The 24,870-nt window shown below is 42.6% G+C and overlaps 1 long non-coding RNA gene across 5 annotated transcripts in view; it reads left to right on the forward strand.

Moving 5' to 3' along the window:
* Positions 1-10,982: 10,982 nt before the first annotated feature.
* The window catches only part of LOC112425044 (uncharacterized), a 29,247-nt gene continuing 15,359 nt past the window's right edge, over positions 10,983-24,870 (forward strand). For 2 of the 5 annotated variants that reach the window (XR_011622806.1, XR_003016023.2), the window contains exons 1-2: positions 12,567-12,669; positions 15,055-15,358. This is a non-coding gene — a long non-coding RNA (uncharacterized lncRNA). Of the gene's footprint in view, positions 11,834-11,949; positions 12,008-12,566; positions 12,670-15,054; positions 15,359-24,870 lie in introns of those variants that run through there. The other 3 variants (XR_003016024.2, XR_003016025.2, XR_003016026.2) reach the window with 3 other exon arrangements.

A 24,870-nucleotide genomic window follows, 5' to 3' on the forward strand; every position in this document is an offset into this window, starting at 1 on the left:
ATTCATGATTTTTGGTTAGCCTTTGAAAGTTTATTTTTCAATTTTATTTAGTCTTTTTTTTTTTTTCTATTCATAAAGAAAAAAGAGACTTCAGCGCTTGTCATGAGCCTGGCACTTAGTTTTATGCCCTTGGGCTGTAGAGGTCAGTTTCTCAAGTCCAAGTGCTGCAGTTCTTTTTGCTCCCCGCCACTTTTTTTTTTTTTTTTTTTTTTTTTTTTTGAGTCAGGCAGGGTCTGCTCTGTCACCCAAGCTGGAGTACAGTGGTGCGATCAAAGCTTACTGCAGCCTCAACCTCCCAGACTCAAGTAATCCTCCCACCTCAACCTTCCAAGTATCTGGGACCATAGGCGTGCACCACCACATCCAGTTAATTTTTTAATTTCTTGCAGAGTTGGGGTCTTGCCATGTTGTCCAGGCTGGTCTTGAGCTCCTGGGCTCAAACAATTCTCCCACCTCAACTTCCCAAAGTTCTGGGATTACGGGCGTGAGCCACTGTGTTTGTCCCAAGTGCTGCAGTTCTCACTCTCCAGCTCACAGAAGAGGCAACGAGGAGCCTGTCGAAATGCAGATTCTTTCCCAAGAGGCTTGGTGAAGTAGTCCTGGGTGGGGCCAGGAATTTCCTATTTAAACCAGCTCCTCATGTGATTCTGAGCTATCTGGCACGGGTCTCTGAGAACCTGAAAATGGGGCTTAGATTGCTTAAAGCCTAAAGTCAATGAACAGTAGCAGAATGTGAAGACCTGGTTTATTGGTTTCACCCTGGAATCTCAACTAAGTTCCCCCAGAATGTCCCTGGACCCATGCCCCTTAGCTGAAATGTCTTAGTTTAGAATGTGACATGTCTAAGTGTGATGACAATCAAAATAGACCCAGCGAGGAAGTTGCCAGCATCCTTGAAGGTTGTTAGATGTGGCAAACACCTTCCTTCCTTTCTTAAGGACAGTAAGAAAACAACAGCTCAGGAAGTCATAATAATTCTAACAGCAGCGTCTACTTAGCACTGCCTAAGCACTTCATGCTCATTTACTCATGCAATCCTCCCAAAACCTATAGGATACCTATAGATAAAATCATCCCCATTTTACAGATGAGGAAACTGAGGTTTAGAGAGGTGAATGATCTTGCCCGAGACTATATGGCCAATCAGTTAGCTTGCCTCCAAAGACCCTAGGCTTAACTGCTATATTACCCAACCCCAAACTACCAGTGGCCACTGTGCAAACTCTGGCTGTGCGGCTGCCTCCGGGGTTCAAGAATATTGACCATTGCCCGGCAGCTTGCTGCTTGGTGGCTCCTGCTGAACATTTTCTGGTGTGAAATTATTATTTAACTTCAACCTTCTAAAACTGTGCCCTTCATGGTTCCAGCTAGTACAAAGTTAAAAACACTTGATAAAACGCATAAAACACAGCCAGCAGCATATTTCCAAACCACGTTGTAAGCCAGGCAGCGTTCTCTCGAAACATACATCCTTGGGGGCAAAGCAGTTAAGACGGTTTCCACTGCAGTGTGTGGACTGGGGTGTCCATTGAACCAGAGAAAGCTGGGGGTTTGGGGATGCCAAAGGCCTACAGTGGGAACAGCTAGGGGAGGGCTGCAGCCAATCCGGGTAGTGGTGACAGGACAGGGAAATTGACTCTAGTTTTTGCTCAGTAGCAAAACTGTTTTGAAAGAGAATTTCTCCTCTACCTCACCCCCAGGCATGTTTTTTAACTCTTTAAAAAATACTGCTAAAGCAAACTAAATATGGATATGGCCTGAAAAGGACTTCTTACTTCGTTTTTTTTTTTTTTTTTGAGATGAAGTCTAGCTTTGTCGCTCAGGCTGGAGTGCAGTGGCACGATCTTGGCTCACTGCAGCCTTCGCCTCCTGGGTTCAAGAGATTCTCCTGCCTCAGCCTCCTGAGTAGCTGGGATTATAGGCGCCCACCACCACGCTCAGCTAATTTTTTGAATTTTTATATTTTTAGTAGAGACGGGCTTTCACCATGTTGGCCAGGCTGGTCACAAACTCCTGACTTCAAGTGAACTGCCCACCTCGCCCTCCCAAAGTGCTGGGATTACAGGCATGAGCCACCGTGCCTGGCCCCGGACTTCCTACTTCCATATTTGAGTCCTTGTGGTCAAACTGCAACGTAACTTTGAAACAGATTGAAACCCTAATTTAGGAGTATGACGAGATTGAAACCCTAATTTAGGAGTATGCAGCTGTAACAATTGCTGAGTCTTGGCCAATCCCAGCAGCCTTACTTCAACCACTCATACATACACTGCTGAGTGTTCACACTGTGTTCAAATAAGGCAAACGCGGTGCTGTAACCGATCCAGCTGTTTTGGAATCTCACCTCCGATTTCTGTACATCACTTCCTTTTTTTTTTTCTGTCTATAAATTTGTTCAGACCCGAGTCATCCCTGGAGTCTCTCTGAATTGGCCGTGATCCTGGGGGCTGCCCGATTTGTGCATTGTTCATTGCTCAATTAAACTTGTTTAGATTTAATTTGGCTGAAGTTTTACTTTTAACGATACTGTGATGCGTCATTATTATTTCACTTTTCAAATTATTCAAAATTATTTTCAATTTTATGGTATGCTACATACCATAAAATTTCTGTACCCTTTTAAAGCGTACATTTCAGTGGTTTTCAGTATATTCACAAGATTGTACAACCGTCACCATTAGTTCCGGAACATTTTCTTCAGCCCCAAAGAAACTTCATACCCATTAACGGCCACTTTCCATTCCCTCTTCCCCACAGTACCTGGCAAATTCTCATGGTTTTAATGGTTAAATCTTTTCAATTACATCACAAGAGACCATGGAACTCATTACTGTTTCTGGCACATAGTAGGTACTTAGTAATTTTTTTGTGTGTGTGATAAAGCTTTCAATTAAGACTCTCTACTCTTTTTGCTGGTATATATGATAATTTTAAAATTATAGGCCAGGCGCGGTGGCTCATGCCTGTAATCCCAGCACTTTGGGAGGCCAAGATGGGTGGATCACCTGAGGTCAGGAGTTCGAGACCAGCCTGGCCAACATAGCAAAACCCTGTCTGTACTAAAAATACAAAAATTAGCCAGGCATGGTGGCTTGCACCTATAATCCCAGCTACTCAGGAGGCTAAGGCAGGAGAATCGCTTGAACCCGGGGGGTGGAGTTTGCAGTGAGCCGAGATCACACCACTGCACTCCGGCCTGGGTGACAGAGCACGACTCTGTCTCAAAAAAAAAAAAAAAATAGTTAAACATCTAGAAGAAGACAACATACAGCTGAGTTGGATTTTCCCCCCCTCCTCTTCCATTTAGAAAAGTCTGAACTCAGAGGTCTCATGTCAACTGGATAATTGTTTTGTTGGCCTGATTCTTAACTTAGTTTGATTTAGGAAAAGACAAGGACATCTAGAGTCATGTTGTAATCACAGTTCTGTGATATTTCATGTTTTTATAACTCATAAAAATACAGTGAGGAAATTAACAGCTTGGACTGTGGGAAAAGAAGTAAAGCTGAAACTCTGATATGCACAGGCCTGAGTATGTTGTTTACAGAATGAAAAGTGAGTCCCACGGAAGCTGAGACTTGGCTTCTGTCATGCCTGGGAATCTACAAACTCAATGCCCTCTCGCTGGCAGAACATAAAAGCTAAAGATTACCCCTAATCCCGTGGCATTTTAAAATCCGTGGAATGGCCTTTGGTGCTCAACAATTTTCACTTAAAGTCACACGCTCTTTTGGAGGTACAAATGTTTCAGTTACCCCAGGAGTATCTCTGGTAAGACTTACCAGAATGAATATTAATGCAGATGAAGACGGGATTGTTCTGTCCAGAAGTGACCACACTCCCCTTCACCCCCAAGTTCCACTTTTTAAACAATTCAAATAATGGAAACTTATGTGACAGCTTTCCACTGGTAAACCAGATAATAAGATTCACTGCACTGGAAAAAAAGTGGAAACCATTCACACGTTTATCAACGGATGCGTGAGTAAACAACAGGTGGTATATCCATAAAATGGAATATTATGCAGCCATAAAAAGGAATGAAGTACTGACACATGCTACCACCTTGAAAAGATGATGCTGGCCTGTAATCCCAGTACTTTGGGAGGCCAAGGTGGGTGGATCACCTGAGGTCAGGAGTTCAAGACCAGCCTGGCCAACATGCCTGTGATCCCAGATCCTTTAGGAGGCTGAGGCAGGAGAATCACTTGAACCCAGGAGGTGGAGGTTACAGTGAGCCAAGATTTTGACATGGCACTCCAGCCTGGGTGACAAGAGCAAAACTATGACTCAAAAAAAAAAAAAGAAAAGAAAAGTGATGTTGAGTAACAGAAGTCAGATGACACAAAAGTCTACTTGTATGATTCCGATTGTATGGCATGTCAGCAAATAGACAAACCCATAGAGACAGAAAGCAGATGAGTGGTTGCCAGGGTCTAGGGGAGGGAAAAGGGAAGTGACTGCTAATGGGTAAGGCACGAGCCTTCGTTAGTTGATTTCTTTTTAGGGTGATGAATATTCTGGAATTAAAGGTGATGGTGGCACAACTTTGTGACTATACTAAGAACACTAAATTGTATACTTTCAGAGGATAAATTTTATAGTGTGTAAACTACATCTCAATTAAAAAAACAGTAAAAAGAAGATGCTGCAAAGCCTCCCATGGGGTTAAAATAAGAGTAAAAGAAAAAAACATGACTTCATTGTGTGGGTGTCTGTGTTGAAGATGATTTAGCAGCTCCCTCCGTGAGGCATTTGCTGGAATAAAATCCTTTCTGCCCTCATCATTGTCAGCGCACTAGTTCAGGCCTTTAGCATTCCTACCTGTATCATGGAACTAAAGAATTTTAGCAGCTGACAAGGACCTTAAAGATTCTAGCCTAACTCTCTCACTTGTCAGCGGGGGCAGCTGGTGCCAGGCAGAAGTGGTATGTTTGGAGTGGCCTGCATGGTGTCTGAGCTGGACCTGACACCCAGTGTTCTTTCCACTGGGCCTTTATTACAATTGTTTTCCTCTCTCTCTTTAGTCTCTTCCTGCTCCTGTAGGATTGTACATTCCGCTGACCTAATATTCCCGAAATACAGATCTTATCACGTCACTGCCCTGCTGAAAAAACCCGCAGTGGCTCCCCACTGCCTTCAGGCTCAGACCCTAGGAGCCTCCTTCACCTTCTGTCCACTTCTTGGCTCTCATGGCTTCCTAAACAAACTCCCTTTGCCACTCCAGCACACGGCGTGTGTCTCGAGATCACGCTTCTGGGCACATGTTGTTAATCTACTTTGTATATGTTTATGTCTTTGTGGCTCAGTCAAATTCCAAGTTTCTTGGAGACCAGGATCATGCCTTTGACCTCCTGACACAGGGCACAATGCAATTGCTTGTACTTGTTAGGGGTCTGGAAATATTTGTAGATTAGTTGATTCCATTCCCAACCACAGCTAGTCTTCTTCACCTGGATACACCTAAGAATATCTTGGAGGAGGCCGGGCGCGGTGGCTCATGCCCACAATCCCACCACTTTGGGAGGCCAAGGCGGGCGGATCACAAGGTCAAGAGATAGAGACAATCCTGGCCAATATGGTGAAACCCCGTCTGTACTAAAAATACACACACACACACACACACACACACACACACAATTAGCCGGGTGTGGTGGTGCGTGCCTGTAATCCCAGCTACTCTGGAGGCTGAGGCAGGTGAATATCTTGAACCAGGTAGTCGGAGGATGCAGTGAGCCGAGATCACGCCACAGCACTCCAGCCTGGTGACAGAGTGAGGCTCCGTCCCCCACAAAAAATACTGTATGTTAGAGGAGTTCTGGCAACAGGTCACTATTTGTGCCGCGTCTCTCCTGAGTTTAACTTTTGGATGTAATCTGGATAAGAAGATTCTTGAAACCTCTTATGAGACTGGATTTAGCGTCAAAAAGGCAAAACACACTGACTTCAAAATAAAAAAAACAAACATGATTTTTGAAACAACCTTTTAATTTCTTACAGAAGTGCTGTAATTCGTGTTCACTGGAGATTTAGAAAATTCTGAGAAAGTTCCAAGAAGATAAGAAAATTGAAAGCTCCCATAATCCTAGCTCCTAGGGGCTGCCTATTGATAATCTTTCCTTGATGATACAGTCATTTTTCTATGTACACACAAACACCACATATATATATTTTTTTACAAAAATGAGATTCCACTCTGTATACTGTTTTCTATCATGCTGTTAAATGAAGATAAAAATGAAAATGTAATAGGACTGCATTAAGTGGGAACAATTTTGCTGCTGTCAACTCGAGAGAACATTCCAATGACACAGAGAAAGAGCAACTCCCTATTTGTTTTGCTTCTTTGCAAAACAAACAGGGTAAAAAGAGTTCTGAGAACTAAGGGGCAGGTGCCTTCCTAGCTGCCGACTTGAGTTGGGCGTGGAGTTGCTTCATCTCCTTCTCTGTGTCTCCTCACTAGTTCTATTGAAGGAATTGGAGCTTGTACCCATGAAGGTCCTTTTCTAGTTTTTGGATTTTGTAAGCTTTGTTTTAAATTCCTCCCATCCCTTCTTTGTGGATATTTCAGAGCCCTCTACTCAAAAGGGTAGGGGATGTGGCTACTTTGTTCCCTGTTTTCTTGCCAGCATGGCGCCTGGCAAAGAATAGACACTCAACAAATATTTGGTAATGAATGAATGGATGAGACGCTCATGAGCGATGTCCTTTGTTATGGAAATCACTAGGCCACATGGTCTTCTTTTGGAAGCACCAAGTAGGAATTCTATATTTAGGTTCTTGGAATTGGAATAATAACACAAGTGACATTGTACATTAATCAATTAATGGAATATATTTAGCTGTGGCCCCATGAGGGAGTTCTCATTAATTCCATTCCACAAGTGGCCGCGGTCCACTGCTAGCCTCATGATCCCAGGTTCCGGGCCCCCTCTGCTACGCTTTCGGGCACCACAGTTTCTCTCTGGTTGAGTAAGGCATTCCACAACCAGTAAGGCAAGCTTAAGGCCAAAGTTTTCAAATGTCAGTGTTTGTAAGAATTGCCCAGGTCTTAGTAATCCACATTTTTTTTTTTTTTTTTTTAAGATGGAGTTGCCTAAGCTGGAGTGCAGTGGCATGATTTTGGCTCACTGTAATCTCCGCCTCCTGGGTTCAAGCAATTCTCCTGCCTCAGCCTCTGGAGTAGCTGGGATTATAGGTGTGCGCCACCATGCCTGGCTAATTTTTGTATTTTTAGTAAAGACTTGGTCTCACCATGTTGGCCAAGCTGGTCTTGAACTCCTGACCTCAAACGATCCACCTGCCTTGGCCTCCCAAAGTGCTGGGATTACAGGCATGAGCCACCACCCCGAGCCAGTGATCCACATTTTAAATCATTGCTTGCTATGATTTGAATGCAGGTGGTCTGAAACTTATTGAGAACACTAGCTTGAAACATTTCGAATTCAGTGTTTTGTCAAGCAGAGGAGAGGCAATGATTGGCCATTAGGATCTTCATCAAGCATCAGCTTGCCCACAGCTTTGGTTTCCAGGGAGACTGGGAACTAACAATACAATAGTTCCTTTTCATTATGAGTGTACCGTGCCAAGAGCTTTCCTAAGTGCTTTACATTCATTATCCTCTTTAATTCTCTTAAGAGCTGTATGAGGTAGGTCCTTTTATTACCTCCATTTTACAAGGAAACTGAGGCTCAGACAAGGATATCTAGCTTATCCATGATCAGGTAGAGCTGACAATGGGATTAAATAATCAAGTCCTGCTACTGCCAGGTTAAGAAAACCCAGCTCTTTGTTATTCTATAACAACTAGGGGAAGCTGTTGTGCGTCATTGGCTGATAGGAAGATAAATTCATGTTTTGAATTCCACATCTATGTCCTACCTCATGCATGGACTGCTCTCAACAACTGTGAAACAGAAAGCAAAACAGTGAAACAGGTGAAATTCGCATCCTGTCTTTCCTTGGGCATACTCTTAGGACCAGCTCTGGCCATGTTCTGAATCTGACCACTTTAACCTCAGAACTGTACTGTTAAAACTCAACAATAAGAAAAGAAACAGTCCAGGCCAGGTGCAGTGGCTTACACCTGTAATCCCATCACATTGGGAGGCCGAGGCAGGTGGATCACTTGAGTCCAGGCATTTGAGACCAGCCTAGGCAATGTGGCGAAACCCCATCTCTACCAAACAAATAAACAAACAAACAAAAAAACTCCAAATCATGGTGGTGTGCACCTGTAGTCCCAGCTACTCAGGAGGCTGAGGTGGGAGAATTGTTTGAGCTCAGGAGGTGGAGACTGCAATGAGCTGACATCACACCACTGCACTCCAGCCTGGGCAATAGAGCAAGACCCTGTCTCAGGAAAAAAAAAAAAAGAGAGAAAAAGTGAAAGCGAGCAGTTCAATTTAAAAATGGGCAAAAGATTTGAACAGACACCTCACCAAAGAAGATACACGGATAGTAAATAAGCATATGAAAAGATGTTCAACATCATTTATTGTTAGGGAATTGCAAATAAAAATGACAAAAGATACAGCTACATACCTATCACAAAGGCCAAAATTCAAACACTGACAACACCAAATGCTGGCGAGGAAGTGGAACAAGAACTCTCATTCTTTGCTGCTGAGAATGCAAAATGATACAGACACTTTGGAAGACACTTTGGCAGTTTCTTACAAAACTAACATACTCTTACCACATGATCCAGCAATTATACTCCTTGGTATTTACCCAAATGAGTTGAAAACATATCCACACAGAAACCTACACAAGATTTTATAACTGCTTTACTCATAGTTGTCAAAACTTGGAAGCAACAAAGATGTCCTCCAGTAGGCGAATGGATAAACACACTGTGGTACATCCAGACAGTGGAATATTATTCAGTACTAAAAGGAAATGAACTGTCAAGCCATGAAAAGACATGAAGGAAATGTAAGTGCTGATTACAAAGTGAAAGAAATCAGTCTGAAAAGGTTATGTATGATTCCAACTATATGGCATTTTGGAAAAGGCAAAACGATGGAGATCAGTGGTTGACAGGGGTTGGAGGGAGGGCAAGATCAACAGGCAGAGCATGGAGAATTTGGGGGGTCATCAAACTATTCTGTATGGTTCTGTAATGGTGGATCCATATCATGATACATTTGTCCAAACCATAGGGTATACAACACCAAGAATGAACTCCAATGTAAACTACAGACGTTGGGTGATAATGATGTGTCAGTGTAGGTTCACTGATTGTGACAAAGGTTGTCCTCTGGTGGGGGGGGAGGTGGTGCGTGTCTGGGTGCAGGGGGCATATAGGAAGAGTACTTTCTGCTTAATTTTGCTGTGAACCTAAAACTGCTCTAATAATTCAAATTCATTAATTTAAAAACAACCCCTGAACTGTTTTAACAAGGATATTTGAATATTGACTACTGACCAGATATTTGCTGATATTAAGAAACTGTTGGCCGGATGTGGTGGCTCACGCCTGTAATCCCAGCACTTTGGATCGCCTGAGGTCGGGAGTTTGAGACCAGCCTGGCCAACAGGGTGAAATCCCGTCTCTACTAAAAATAACAAAAATTAGCTGGGCACGTTGGCGCATGCCTGTAGTTCCAGCTATTTGGGAGGCTGAGGCAGGAGAATTGCTGGAACCCGGGAGGTGGAGGTTGCAGTGAGCCAAGATCGTGCCATTGCACTCTAGCCTGGGCAACAGAGCGAGACTCTGTCTCGAAAAAAAAATAAAAATAAAAATAAAGAAAAAAAATAAAGAAACTTTTTTTTTTCAGGTGTGATACTGGTATTGTGGTTATGTTTTTTAAAAGTCTTGATGTTTTTAGCTTGGTGCAGTGGCTCAGGACTGTAATTCCAGCTACATGGGAGGATTGCTTGAGATCAGGACTTTGAGACCAGCCTGAACAATATAGTGAGTCCTGTCTCCAAAAAAAAAAAAAGTCAGTCTTTATATTTTAGAGTTATATACTGCAATATGTATGAATGAAATGCTGTGAAGTTTTGGATTTGTTTCAAAATAATCCAGTGTGTGTGTTTTGGGGGGAAGTAGATAAGACAGGGTTGGTGATAGGATGATCATTGTTGAAGCTAGCTGATGAGCACATAGGGTTTGATTACACTATTACTTCAAGTATTGTACACGTTTGGACATTTCCATAATAAAAAGTAAAAACATAATTACGTGCTTCAAGTCTCAATCCCTAGGTCTCTTACACTCTGGGAGCGGATTTAATAAATTCAGCAAATGCACTTGAGGTTAATAATGGATTAATACATTGCTGTGGCTAGAGAACATTTATATTTTGACATGGGTCTTCAATATCTTAATCTAAAGAAGCAAATATTGTGGAAATTTCAGACACTACCTCAATCTGACAGGGGAAGTATTTTGTATTAGTTCTAACTTTCCCCTTCCCTAATTTACCTATGTATAGAATTGGTCCTCATTCCTGACTGTGGGGAGGCTTCTGATAGTTATTACCTTTTCTTTCTTTCTTCCTTTTTAAATTTTTTGAGACAGAGTTTCACTCTGTCACCTAGCCTGGAGTACAGTGGCGCGATCTCAGCTCACTGCAACCTCCACCTCCCAGGTTCAAGCAATTCTCCTGCCTCAGCCTCCCGAGTAGCTGGGATTACAGGTGCCTGCCACCACGCCCGGGGAATTTTTGTATTTTTAGTAGAGATGGAGTTTCACCCTTTTGGCCAGGCTGGTCTCGAATTCCTGACCTCAGGTGATCCCCCCACCTCGGCCTCCCAAAGTGCTGGGATTATAGGAGTGAGCCACCATGCCCGGTCAACTATTACCTTTTCTAAGAATGCTTTATAACATCATGGCATTTCGAATTGTGTAACATTCAGAATGTTTTCCGTTGTATCCATTCCTACGTCTTCACTACTTTCCTGGGACTTGACAGGGCATATTGAATCTATCCTGTAAAGCATGGGAACAAATAAGGATTCCAAAACGTGAACTGGATTTAGTTAGTTAATTTTCGTTTCTCCATCTCTCCATACAGACGGGCAGCATGAGTGAACATCTAGTACGTATTTGATATGCGCTCGGTTGATACCATAAGGAGATTTATAAAATGATGCCAACTTTGAGGGGTTCACACTCTAGGGGAAAGACTGTGCTGTCTAAGTGGATAAATTTGGAGGTTGAGGGCTTCATGGAGAGGAGGAAAGTTGTGCTGAGCCATGCAAATAAGCAGAAGCTCATCACCCACCCGTTTTATGTCAGAATCAGAATCCAAAGCCAGGGACCCACCAACCAACCGTCCGGCCCAGCACAGTTTCCGTGTGGCAAGTCCACTTCTGTTTTCTCATCTTACATCGCAGTGTATTTTGTCTCTTGTAACTCCTGCAGGATTTTTCTTAAAGCCTTACGTGGTGCTGTTATCACGCGGCACAAAACGAAGCCGACCTCTTTGTGTGTGGGAATAGAGGGAGCATGACACTGCTGGGATGCAACGGATGGAGGGCGGAAAGCTGTCCAGCACCTTGTCTCTCCCAAGATATATAGCCCAGGAGCATTTCCATTCCTCCACGACACAAATGACAACTTCCTCGAGCGCTGGTGGCTTCCCAGGTGGCTGACAGCATGGAGAACCTTGCTCATGTTTACCTGTTCTTGCATCCATTACTCACCTCTTCCCACATTCCCCTACACTTGCACACAAAGCCACAGAGTGGCTCAAAAAAAAATGAAAAGCCTCCCCCCAACCCTATTCTAAAATGTCAAGTGTTTCAGTTTTGAGAAAAAAGAAAGCTGAAGAAACCATGACTCATGACATGGGCTGACAAACAACGGTCTGAAGGTATGCTGGTGAGTCACACCGTGGAGCTCTGCCTTTGTGTTGTGGTGAGGGCCGGGGCTGGAAGGAGCGTCATGGGGCCAGCCAGTAAAATTCCACTACTCTCCGAAGCCGATTGGGAGGCAATTGAAAAACCCTGGGCTTTTTCCAGCCCCAGTGTAGTGGGTGACTTTGCGTCCCCTCAGGTATGGTGATCTGTATGGGAAATCAGGAAGAATGATTATTAATAACTGGAAAAAAACCCCTATGATTATCTTTCCATGCCCAATGCCATGCTGAACCAGCTCTGCCTGCTTCTGCAAGCCAGTGAGGCTGCTGGATTTTCTCGAAGGGTATTGGGTTGCTAAGCAACAGTGCTGGCGGCGCCTATCATGCCCGGCGATGTCAGTGCCTGAGTGTGGCCTGCAGAGCACACTTGCTCCCCTCCCCCTCGCCTCCTCTCAACCCCTTCCCCGCCACATGAGAACAGTAATTTGCATCTCAGGGACAGGAGCTGTGCCAGGTGATTCTGTGTACAAAACAGCGCAGTGCAGCCCCTGAAGCACAAATACTGTTTTGGGTTACAAGGCGGTGCATGTGACGTATTTGAAAATACAGACTCATTTGTGTATACCCCCCACATAAGGAGTGTAGGCTTCATCTAAAAGCCTGCATGTCAAATATTCCTTTCTAATACATCCTGGTGTGCTCTGCCTTGAAGTGTTTCTTTCCTGTCTGCCCATCCAGCCCCTTATTTATGCCCCATTCTGTCCCTCTCTCTCGTTGCCTTTGTTCCGCGGTCTCCTGGGTGATGGAGTTAGTGTTTGTGTGTAGGGATGCGTGGACAAGAGGGAGCTGATTTCTAGAGGTGAGATGGCCCTGTGGTTAACGGTTGGAGGCTGCTGTTGACAAGGCCTGTTGCTGTGGCAGTTTTGTTCCGGAAGTGGCCATTTTCTGGGCAGGGCTCCACCAGAGCCCCATCTGCCTGTGCCTTTGACTTCCTGTCAAGAGGCAGCAGGCTTCGTGAGCTGGGGAAGTGCCAGACGCAGCCTTTCAGTTAGACAGACCTGGACCCAAACCCTTTCTCTTCCCCCACCCCTCTTTGGCATCTTGGCACGTGACTGTCCCCATTTCTGAAAAGGGTGTTCATGAGAACAGTCTGGCTGGGTTGCTGGGGTGCCTGAGTATGATCACGCATCTCCATGGCTGGCCATGGTGTTTATTCAATGTCAGATATTACCAGGATGGAGTGAGTCCCAGTAGGAAGGGCCTTTAAGATGTTACCTGGTTCCGCCCAGCAGGGACGGGAACTGTAATTCCCCGCTCTCCCTGTGGAGAATCAGGGCGGCTCCGGATGGATGGCCAAAGGCCGCACAGAGGTGAACCTCCAGGGTAGGGTGGTTCTAGGTGCTGTTCACACTCCTGTCCCAGGGGTGTTTGGTCTGGGGCACATATCACACATATCGCATATTGTGATATGTGTTTCCCTCCTTTCTTAAAATTAGCCCTTGGCGTCGGGCCCTTGCAGTGGACTGATGTCCCTCCTTAACTGAAGAGTCAGTCTGTTTATTTTTCGGGGGTTGTTTAGGGGGAAAAAAAAGTAGATATCTGAACAAAACTGGCTGGCAGGAACCTTTGGCTGACTGCAGGGCTTTGGTGGTGGTCAAGACCTGGAACTGAATTTGAGGCCTGGCCAGGGTGAAGGATGTCCCGTAGGAGCCCGGGAGGATGACTCTGCCAGGCCTGCTTTTGACATCTCTGTCATGCTTCATGCTTTATGCTGCTCTGGGCCATTAAGCAAGAACTAAATCTGATGCCCGATTAAGGCCGAGCTCTTTTTTTTTTTTTTTTTTTTGAGACACAGTCTCACTCTGTTGCCCACGCCATAGTGCAGTAGTATGATCATGGCTCACTGCAGCCTCAGTCTCCTGGACTCAAGTGATCCTCCCACCTCAGCTTCCTGAGTAGTTGGGAGTACAGGTGAGTCAGGTGAGTGCCACCACACCCGGCTAATTTTTTTTTTTTTTTTTGGTAGAGATGGGGTTTTACTGTGTTACCCAGGCTGGTTTCAAACTCCTGGGCTGAAGGCCGTCCACTCGCCTCAGCTTCCCAGTGTTGGGACTACAGGTGTGAGCCACTCATCTAGTCTAGCCTGAGCTCCTAAACAGGAAACGTGTGGCATGCCTTCTTTGAAGGTGGCTTTCTTATTCTGAGTTTTAAACCACAACCACTGAAGATGGTTAGTGCCTGTGGAACATGTACCATTTCCGCTCAGAGAAACCATTCCTCCTTAAGGAAAGGGGGGCCATTCCTGGTCTGGCGTTCCCAGTGAAGGAAGAGCCAAGTGGATGCCCCTCGACCCTGGCCTGAGGCAGCTGGGTTATGGTCCAGCTGGGCACCCTACTCTTTAGGAGGCGGAGAGGGGAATAGGGGGATTGGTCTAGGTTTGTGTGGGTCAGAGCCAGGTAAGAATAGTTATAGTAGTTGCCAGGCAAAGTAAATAGGAAGGAGACAGAAAGGCCCAGGCACGCAGGAGACCCCAGCTACGAGGGCAGGGAGAGGGACACGTTGGTGGAAGAGGGAAATGAGGAGGGGCTCTTGGAGATCCTGCCAAAGAGGCGTTCTGTGAACCTGTCCCGCTGACACCCCCACTGCAGGGTCCACTGAGACAGCAAGGCAGGAAGGGTGGAAAGGGTCTGCCAGGGGCAGTGCCTGGCATGCACTAGAGGTGACGTAGAGTCTGGGATCAGTGACAGAAGATCACATCTAGAACCACGGTCAAGGATGTGAGCCAGATTTTCCGGGGCTCGGTCCTGGCTTTGTCACTTAACTGTGTCACTTGGAGCAAGTCACATACCTCTTGCAGACTCAGTTGCTCATCAAAAAAATGGGAATTTTATATATATATATATAAAAATATATATAACATATAATTATGTATTTATTTATAATAAATGTGTATATATAATTATATAAGATTATAATAATCACAAATGGGGTTATATATAATATATAATTATACATTATTTATAATAGATATTTATTTATAATATATGTGTATATATACACATATATACATATGTATGTCTGTCTATATCTCCATCTTTCAGGTTGTTTTGAGAATTAAATGAGCTAACCACGTAAAGCCCTGTGTACCGTGCCTGGCATGTAGGACACTTCAGCACTGTTACCTCTTTTAGTTATTATGACCTGAGCGTCTCCCTGTTCACCAGCCCTTGTTCTTTACTCACAGGTTGAAGATGACAGTAGATCCTAAGGAACCTCAGTTCTATCCCGAAATGTGAAAGCCTTTTTACTCAACCACAAAGAAGTGGTCAGCAGAAAACTGGGCATCCTGGCCTCTGGGGCCATGAGCAGCACTCAAGAGGAGCTACTGTTTTCCCTGCCTGTTAACATGTGGCTTGGGGCCTTGTGGGATATTTGAAAATTAGGACACAAGAAGTCCAAGCAGCACCTGGTGATTAAACTGGGTTCTCTATCAGAGAGAGGTGTGACCTTCAAGGGCATCCATACAGGATCCAGGGGCAAAGCAGAAGGTGAGAGGGACTCTCCAGGCTCAACCCTTTCAGCACAGTCAGGGGTGCCTGGCAGCTGGATTCCAGCCCTGCCCAGAGCCACCCAGAGAACTGAGGGAGGGGGACAGCTGCTCAGCTCAGTGATGGGAGGCTCCAGAAATAGTTGTCAACCTCATCGAACCAGAGATGAGCCCTTAGGACAGCCAGGGTGTTGATTTCCAGCCAGGCAGGGCTTTGGTTCTCCAGTGGGATGTGGACAGGGTTTCACTGCAGCCTCTCAGCAGATGAACTAGGGGAGAGACACTACCCCAACCATGCTCCCCCGATCCTTGGGTGTTAAGTAAAAGTATCTCCTCTTTTCCTCTCTGCTCTCTCCACTTTACAACAAAATAGTATCTTTAGTCTGCAAAACCAGGGCCAGGAAGAATCTTCACAGCTAGACGGGGCCATGGAAAGATGATGAGGTATATCGGGAACTATGTAACCTCGTAATACTTCTGCTGCAAAACCTCCTGACATTCTGAATGAACAGTCACATGCAGCCTCTTTCATGCAAAACTGAGCTCATAAGAAAGTAAAGCAAATCTGTAGGGGCCCAATGAAGAGGAAACTGGAAGTCAGAGCTTCAAGTGCATGACTGATGTGGTATATTCCCTGGGGATGGGGGTGTACACGCTGGTTTTGGGAACCAGGGCACTTGGGTTTGAAAGTTCGTCCAGGACATTTGTGTGATTCTCAGTTTTTGGATGTTGGTGAAAAGTGCTGCTTAGAACATTCTGGTATGTGAGTTTTTGGTGAACATAAGATAGTTATGTTGGACAAATATTTAAGATACAAATTATTGAATTTAGGTATGTATAAACTCAGATTTGGAGAATACTGCTAAACAGATTTTCAGAGTGGTTGTTCATTTTAAATAACAGCATATGGGCCAGGCACTGTGGCTCATGCCTGTAATTCCAACACTTTGGGAAGCCAAGGCAGGAGGATTGCTTGAGGCCAGGAGTTTGAGACCAGCCTGGGCAATATAGTGAGACTCCATCTCTACAAAAAATTAAAATATTAGCTGGGCATGGTGGTGTGCACCTGTAGTTCCAACTACTCAGGAAGCTGTGATAGAAGGATCACTTGAGTCCAGGAAATGGAGGCTGCAGTGAGCTGTGATCACACTAGTGCATTCCAGCCCAGGCAACAAAGCGAGACCCTGTATCAAAAAAAAGAAAAAAGAAAAAAAAGTCCAACAGCAATGACAACAGTGTAGGAGCATTCTAATTGCTCCACATCCTCCCCAACAATTTGTATTGTCTTTTCCTCAGGCTTATTTTAATCACTCTCGTTGGATTTGCATTTCTTTCTTTCTTTTTTTTTTTTTTCTTGAGATGGAGTCTCACTCTGTTGCCAGGCTGGAGTGCAGTGGCACGATCTCGGCTCACCGCAACCTCTGCCTCCCAGGTTCAAGTGGTTCTCCTGCCTCAGCCTCCCGAGTAGCTGGGACTACAGGTGTGTGCTACCACACCCAGCTAATTTTTGTATTTTTAGTAGAGATGGGGTTTCACCATGTTGGCCAGGATGGTCTCCATCTCTTAATCGAGACTGTGATCTGCCCACCTCGGCCTCCCAAAGCACTGGGATTACAGGCGTGAGCCACCACGCCCAGCCTTGAATTTGCATTTCTAGGATGATGAATGAGAGCGTACTTTCTCATAATTATTGTGGCAATTTAATACCTGCTTTTATGAAGTGTCTATTCAAGTATTTTGCTCATTTTTTCTAATGGGTCATCTGTACTTCTCTTACTGATTTATAGTTGATACTTGATTTATAGATTTGTATTTGAAATATAAATCATTGTGACCATAAATATATTGCAAATATCTTCACCCATTCTTTAGCTTGCCTTTTCACTCTTTTCTTTTTCCTTCCTTTTTTGAGATGGAGTCTCACTCTGTTGCCCAGGCTGGAGTGCAATGGCGAGATCTCGGCTCACTGCAACCTCTGTCTCCTGGGTTCAAGCAATTCTCCTGCTTCAGCCTCCTGAATAACTGGGATTTCCAGTGCCCACCACCATGCCTGGCTAATTTTTTGTATTTTTAGTAGAGATGGGGTTTCACCATGTTGGCCAGACTGTTCTCAAACTCCTCACCTCAGGTGATCCAGCCACCTCGGCCTCCCAAAGTGCTGGGATTATAGGCATAAGCCACCACACCTGGCTTCATTCTCTTAATGATGTTTTTGATAAGCAGATGTCCTTGATTTTATTAAAGTTTAAATCTCTTTTTTTTCCCTTATAGTTATTACTCTGTGTGACCTGCTTAAGAAATATTTGCTTTGTCCAAAATCATATATTTTCCTGTGATTTTTTAGAAGCTTTATTTTTATATTTTTCAAATTTAGAACTATAATCCATCTTGAATTCTTTTTTTGTATATATAGTTTTTAAAAAAATAGAGGTTGATATTAATTTTTTTACATCTAGATAGCCAACTGACCCCACGCTATTTATTGAAAATAATATTATTCCTCTTATTGTGTTACATTGTCACCCTTGCTGTAAATCAACTGACCATATATCTATAGGTCAGTTTCTGGATCTTGGATTCTGTTCCACTGGTCTATTTGTTTATCCTTGTAACATTATCTTATTGTATACTATTACTTCATTTTATAATGAGTCTTGATATCAAATAGGGAAAGTCTTCCAACTTTGTTCTTCTTCAAGATTGTCTTGGTTCTTTTTGCCCCTTAACATTTTCATATAAAATTTAGAATCAGCTTGTCAATTTCCATGCACACTCACAATAAACCCGCTGGAATTTTTATCAGAATTACACAGAAACTATAGATATGCCAGATTGTAGAGAGCTTATATATTTATAATATTGAATCTTCCAATATTGAATGGTAGAGCTTTTACACAACTTCCATTGTGTTCATATCTAGGTTTGTGATTTTTTTGGATGCTACTATATATTAGTCTGTTCAGGCTGCCATAACAAAATAACATAGACTAGGTAGCTTAAATAACAGAAATTTGTTTCTCACAGTTCTGGTGGTTGGGAAGTTCAAAATCAAGGTACCAGCCAATTTGGTTCCTAGTGAGCATTTTTCCTGGTGTAGAAGAGGGTTATTCTTCTAGGTGGCCACCATCTTGCTATGTGTTCATATGATATCTTCTTTGTGGGAATGTCAGGAGAGATAGCAAGTGAGCAAGCTCCCTGGTGTCTCTTTTATAAGGGCATTAATCCCATCATGAAAGGCCCACCTTCATGGCCTCATGTAACCTTAATTACTTCCCCAAAGCCCCATTTTCAAATACAATATATTGGGGGTTAGGGCTTCAACATGTGAATTTTGGAGGGACATAAACATTCAGTACATAACATACTGTAAATTCTTCATGTAGGTTCAAGGTTGAAATGCATATAACCCATTTGGTTTGGGAATTCTTAAGATAAAACATTAATATAGAAGTGGCATCACTTCTATATTATACATTAATATACAAGTGGTATCCCTGCAATGTCTGTCAGAAGCAATAAAAAAATATTCTCTGGAGGAACATTCCCTCAATCCAGGCAGTTTGAGATTGCTACAAAGAGAGTCCTACTAAATATAAGTTCACAATCCAATTACAAAACATATGAGGAATCAATTTATCATGAGCAAGAGTCAGCAGACCAAGCAACTAACAGATTATATTTCAAGAACTTAAGACAATAGAACTATCAAATATACTATAAAATAAGTATATTTAAAATGATTAAAGACTTAAAAACGAATTGAAAATTGATAAAGAGAATAAGACTATTCTGTAATGTCAGCACTTTGGGAGGCCGAGACGGGCGGATCACGAGGTCAGGAGATCGAGACCATCCTGGCTAACATGGTGAAACCCCGTCTCTACTAAAAATACAAAAAACTAGCAGGGCAAGGAGGCGGGCACCTATAGTCCCAGCTGCTCGGGAGGCTGAGGCAGGAGAATGGCGTGAACCCGGGAGGCGGAGCTTGCAGTGAGCTGAGATCCGGCCCCTGCACTCCAGCCTGGGTGACAGAGCGAGACTCTGTCTCAAAAAAAAAAAAAAAAAAAAAAAAAAAAAGACTATTAAAAGGAGGAGGCAGATTTGAAAAATAATCTAATAATATTAATAAAAATGAAAAGTATATAGTCATTAAAACTAAAAACTCAATGGACAGATTAGAGACAGCTGAAGGAGAATTAGGGAATTGGAAGATACAGTAGAGGAAATTTCATAAAAAGCAGTTTAGAGAGATTAAGAGTTGGAAAATATGAAAGAGAGATTAAGAGACAAGTAGGATAGAATGAGAAATTCTAATATATATATAATGGGGTTTCCAGAAGGTAAGAAGATAGATAATGGGGCCAGGCATGGTGACTCATGCCTATAATCCCAGCACTTTGGGAGGCCAAGGCAGGTGGATCACTTGAGGTCAAGTGTTCAAGATCAGCCTGGGCAACATGGTGAAACCCCACCTCTACTTAAAAAAAAAATACAAAAATTAGCTGAGTGTGGTGGTGGGAGCCTATAATCCCAGCTACTCAGGAGGCTGAGGCAGGAGAATCACTTGAACCTGGGAGGTGGAGGTTGCAGTGAATTGAGATTGTGCCATTGCACTTCAGCCTGGACGACAGATGAGACTCTGTCTCAAAAAAAAAAAAAAAAAAAAAAATAGGGAAGAGGCAGCAGTCAAAGTGAAAGTGGCTAAACATTTTTTATAATTGATTTAAGACTTAAATCTTAAAAATCAGTAAGACTGATTACTCTTGAGCGGGAATTAAAAAAATGTATATGTATAGTTTAGAAGATAAAGGGGGAATCAGTAAAACTCAAACAATCCAAGAGAAAGAGAAAAGAAACAAAGAAAAGACAGAGTAAGTAGGAAGTATAAAATAAAGCAGTGGCAATAAACCTAAACATATGAGTAATCATAATCCACACAAATAGAATAAATTATTCAGTTAAAAGACAGAAGCTAGGCATGGTGGCTCATGGCCTGAAGTCCCAGCTACTTGGGAGGATGGTGTGGGAGGACTGCTTGAGTCTAGGAGCTTGAGGCCAGCCTGCGCACCACAGTGAGACCCCATCTCAAAAAAAAAAAGACAGAGATTGTTACAATAGGTTAAACACACACACACACACACACACACACACACACGCACATGCAATCTAGTATTCTAGTATGCCTCTTGTTTACACGAGTGATGCAGAAAGTTCGAAAATACACACCAGGGGTATACTAATCAAAGGAAAGTTAGTTCAGCCATAGTAATAACAGACAAAATGGACGTTTTTATACATGTATAAAAGTACTTTAAAGAGAAAAATAGTCACTACATATGGTAAAAGGAACAGTTCATTAAGATACATTCACCTCCATTGTACCTAGCAAGATCACCTTAAAACATATGTAGCAAAAATTTACAAAATTAGAAGGAAAAATAGACAAATCCATACTTGTAGTGAGAGGTTTTAACATACCTCTCATAATAATTGATAAACCAAGAAGACAGAAAATTATTATGATTATGGAACATATGAACAATGTAAGAAGCTTGAACAATAATTGTATGTGTAATTTTACACTCAACAATCAGAGAATAGGCCAAGTGCAGTGGCTCATGTCTGTAATCCCAGCACTTTGAGAGGCCAAGGCAGGCAGCTCACTTGAGGTCAGGAGTTCCAGACCAGCCTAGCCAACATGGCGAAACTCCAGCTCTACTAAAAATACAAAAATTAGCTGGGTGTGGTGGTGGGCACCTGTAATCTCAGGTACTCAGGAGGCTGAGGCATGAGAATAGCTTGAACCTGGGAGGTGGAGGTTGCAGTGAGCCGAGACTGTGCCGCTGTACTCCAGCCTGGGCAACGGAGCGAGACTTCGTCTCAAACAACAACAGCCTCCACCTGCCAAAAAAGTTAGAGAACATACATTTTTTCTAAGCAGATACAGAAAATATACAGATTTTGATTGCGCTGTAGATATTTATATCATGAAGTTATTTATGTAAAGCTTAAAAACTTATAAAATGATACTATACCATATTCATGGATATTATCTTCTTAAAAAACATAAAATACATGGGAGCAACAGACCCTAAATTCAGGCTGTAGGTTTTTCTGCAGTTGGAAGGAGGAAAAAGGGATGGGGGAGGGACATATTAGGGGCCTCAATGGTATCTGTAGTGCTTAAAACAACCTTACATAAAAGATCAGCTTCCTGTCCTGATCCAGAAGGGGTCTAACCTCTAAGTCTCTCTCTCTCTCCCACTGATTATAACTAAAACTTTTAAAAGCAGAAAATTCTTAAGACTTGGAAAAGTCATAGCATGCAGTCTGAGGAAAGGAGTCAAAACTTGAAGAATGAACTGTTCAGAACTGAATTTCTCATTTCCCCCCTTCTATTTCCCAACTTTGATCTGAGGGCAGCCTAGTTGTGGACCTAAAATCCTGAGAAAAACCCTGTATTTCTGGCCAGAGGACTGAGAAAATGGATCCCTGGGAACTAGATAACAGGGCAGCAGTCCCCAACCTTTTTGGCACCAGGGACCAGTTTCATGGAAGACAATTTGTCCATGAACCTGGGTAGGGGGATGTTTCAGGATGATTCAAGTGCATTACATTTATTGTGCCCTTTTATTTCTATTGTTATTACATTGTAACATATAATGAAATAATTATGCAACTCACCATAAGGTAGAATCAGTGGGAGTGCTGAGCTTGTTTTCCTGTAACTAGACGGTTCCATCTGGGGGTGACGGGGGACAGTGACAGATCATCAGGCATTAGATTCTCATAAGGAGCACACAACCTAGATCCCTCGCATGCGCAGTTCACAACAGGGTTTGTGCCCCTATAAGAATCTGATGGCTCTGCTGATCTGACAGGTGGCGGGGATCAGGCAGTAACGCGAGCGATGGGGAGTGGCTGTAAATACAGACGAAGCTTTGCTTGCTTGCCCACAGCTCACCTTCTGCTGTGCTGCCTGGTTCCTAACAGGCCATGGATCTGTACCGGTCCATGGCCCAGGGACTGGGGGCTCCTGGAGTAGGGGAAATGCTGGAGAAGAGGGATTCCTTAGCTCTGTGTATGGACCAACACAAATCTTGGGTTCAGCCTGAAGTTGCATATACCCAGGACAGACCTATAAGCACTACTGCAAAGGTTTTCACAACTGACCTGACACTAGAACCCTGCAAACAGAAGGCAAGACAGAACCTGTGATCTCAACACAGCAGGGTTGATGGCCTGCTAAACAAAACGAAACCAACATTCTCTAGAAGTTTTACAAGGAGAATCTAGAATTTCACGGAGTAATATTAGAAATGTACGAGATACAATCCAAACTTACTTGACACATAAAGAACCAGGAAAATGTGATTATTTTTCAAAGGAAAAGGCAATAGATTATGTTACTCCTGAGATGGCCCAGATGCTGAAGTTATCAGACAAGTACTTTAGCTGTTGTAACCAAGCCCACGAGGTAAAGGTAAACACCTTAAGATGGAAAGAAAAAAGTGTTTGGCAAAGAAATAGAAACTATTATAAAAATACAATACAACTTTTGAAAGTGAAAATTATAATATCTGAAAACAAAATTCATTGAATGGGCTTAATAGCGAATGGAGATGGCAGAGGAGTCAGTTAACTTGAAGATGTATCTATAAAAATTATCTGGTCTAAAGGACAGAGAGAAAAAGTGATTGAAAAAAATTAATAGACTCTCAGTGGCCTGTGATATAAGACCAAAAGGTCTGACATTCTTGTTCTTGTAGCACCAAAAGGAAAGAGAAAGGAGATTGGATTAGGAAAAAACATATATTTGAAGAATTAACGGCTGAAAATGTCTTACATTTGGGCAAAACATAAATTTGTAGATGTAAGAAGCTCGGCAAGTCTCAAATGGAATAAACTAAAAGGAAATCATGTCCAGATGCATCACACACTGTTGAAAACCAGGTATAATGGAAAAATCTTGAAAGCAGCCAGAAATAAGTAATACATTATATATAGGGGAACAATGATTCATATGACTGAGTATTTCTCACCAAAAACCATGGAGGCCAGAAGACAGTAGAATAACATTTTTAAAGTGCTTAAAGAAAGGAGCTTTTAACCCAGAATGCTATATTCAGAAAAAAATATCCTTCCAGAATGATGGTAAAATAAAGACATTCTCAGATTAAGAAAAAGTGAGAGAATTCTTTGATATTAAACCTGCTCTAAAATAAATACCAAAGAGAGACTTACAGGCTGAAGGTAAATGATACCCTCAGGAATGAAGGAAGAGCAACAGAAATGGTAAATATTGGGCTAAATAAAATACCCTATTTTTATCCATTTAAATTCTTTAAATATTTACAGCTGTTGAAGGCAAAAATCGTAACGTTGGTGAGGTTCTCAATGTATATAGATATAAACATAACAGCTATAACATAAAGGGGGGGTAAAAGTATGTATATGTTTGTCAGGCTCCTACATTTTACTTTGAATTGGTAAAATAGTAACTTGAAGTAGACTGTAAAAGACTAGGAATGCATATTGCAATATCTAGAACAGTCACTACACACACACACACACAAAGAGATATTGCCAAAAGAGCCAATAGATACATTAAAATGAAATACTAAAAACTTTAAGTAATTCAAAAGAAGGTAGGAACAATGAAACAGAACCAAAACACATAGAGGACAAACAGAAACCACATAATAAAATAATAGATATAAATTCAACCATACCAATAATTACATTAAATGTAAATGATCTAAACATACTGCTAAAAAAAGAGATAGTCAGATTGGATAAAAAAGACTCAAATATAAACTGTCTACAGAAAGCTAATTTAAATATGACATAGGTTAAAAAAGGAAACAATATAAAGCAAATATGATGAAATGATAGAATCAAGTGGTAGATACCTGTGAGTTAATTCTGTTACTTGCTATGTTTGAAATATTCATAATAATAATAAAAGGTGATTGGATGATTTCTTACATAAATATTCTAGTCCTCTAGAGGAGGAAAGGAAAGATTGGCTAATGGATACAAGTTACGGCAAGATGGGAGGGATAATTCTAGTGTTCTATAGCACTTTAGGGTGAATGTAGTTAACAATAATTAAATGTACATGTTCAAAAAGCTGGAAGAGAGAATTTTTTTTTTTTTTTTTTGAGACAGAGTCTTACCCTGTCACCCAGGCTGGAGTGAAGGGGAGTGATCTCAGCTTACTGCAACTTCTGCCTCCTGAGTTTAAGCAATTCTTGTGCCTCAGCCTCTTGTGCCTCTGCAGCTCTGTAGCGATTATTATTATATACATGTTTTAAGACAGTGTCTCGCTTTATTGCCCAGGCTGGAGTGCAGTGGCATGATCTTGGCTCACTGCAATCTCCACCTCCCGGGTTCAAGCAATTCCCCTGCCTCAGCCTCCTGAGTAGCTGAGACTACCGGCATGCATCACCACGCCTGGCTAATTTTTTGTATTTTAATAGAGATTGGGTTTCACCATGCTGGCCAGGATGG

Source organism: Macaca nemestrina, chromosome 4 (assembly GCF_043159975.1).
Source record: "Macaca nemestrina isolate mMacNem1 chromosome 4, mMacNem.hap1, whole genome shotgun sequence".
NCBI lineage: Eukaryota > Metazoa > Chordata > Mammalia > Primates > Cercopithecidae > Macaca > Macaca nemestrina.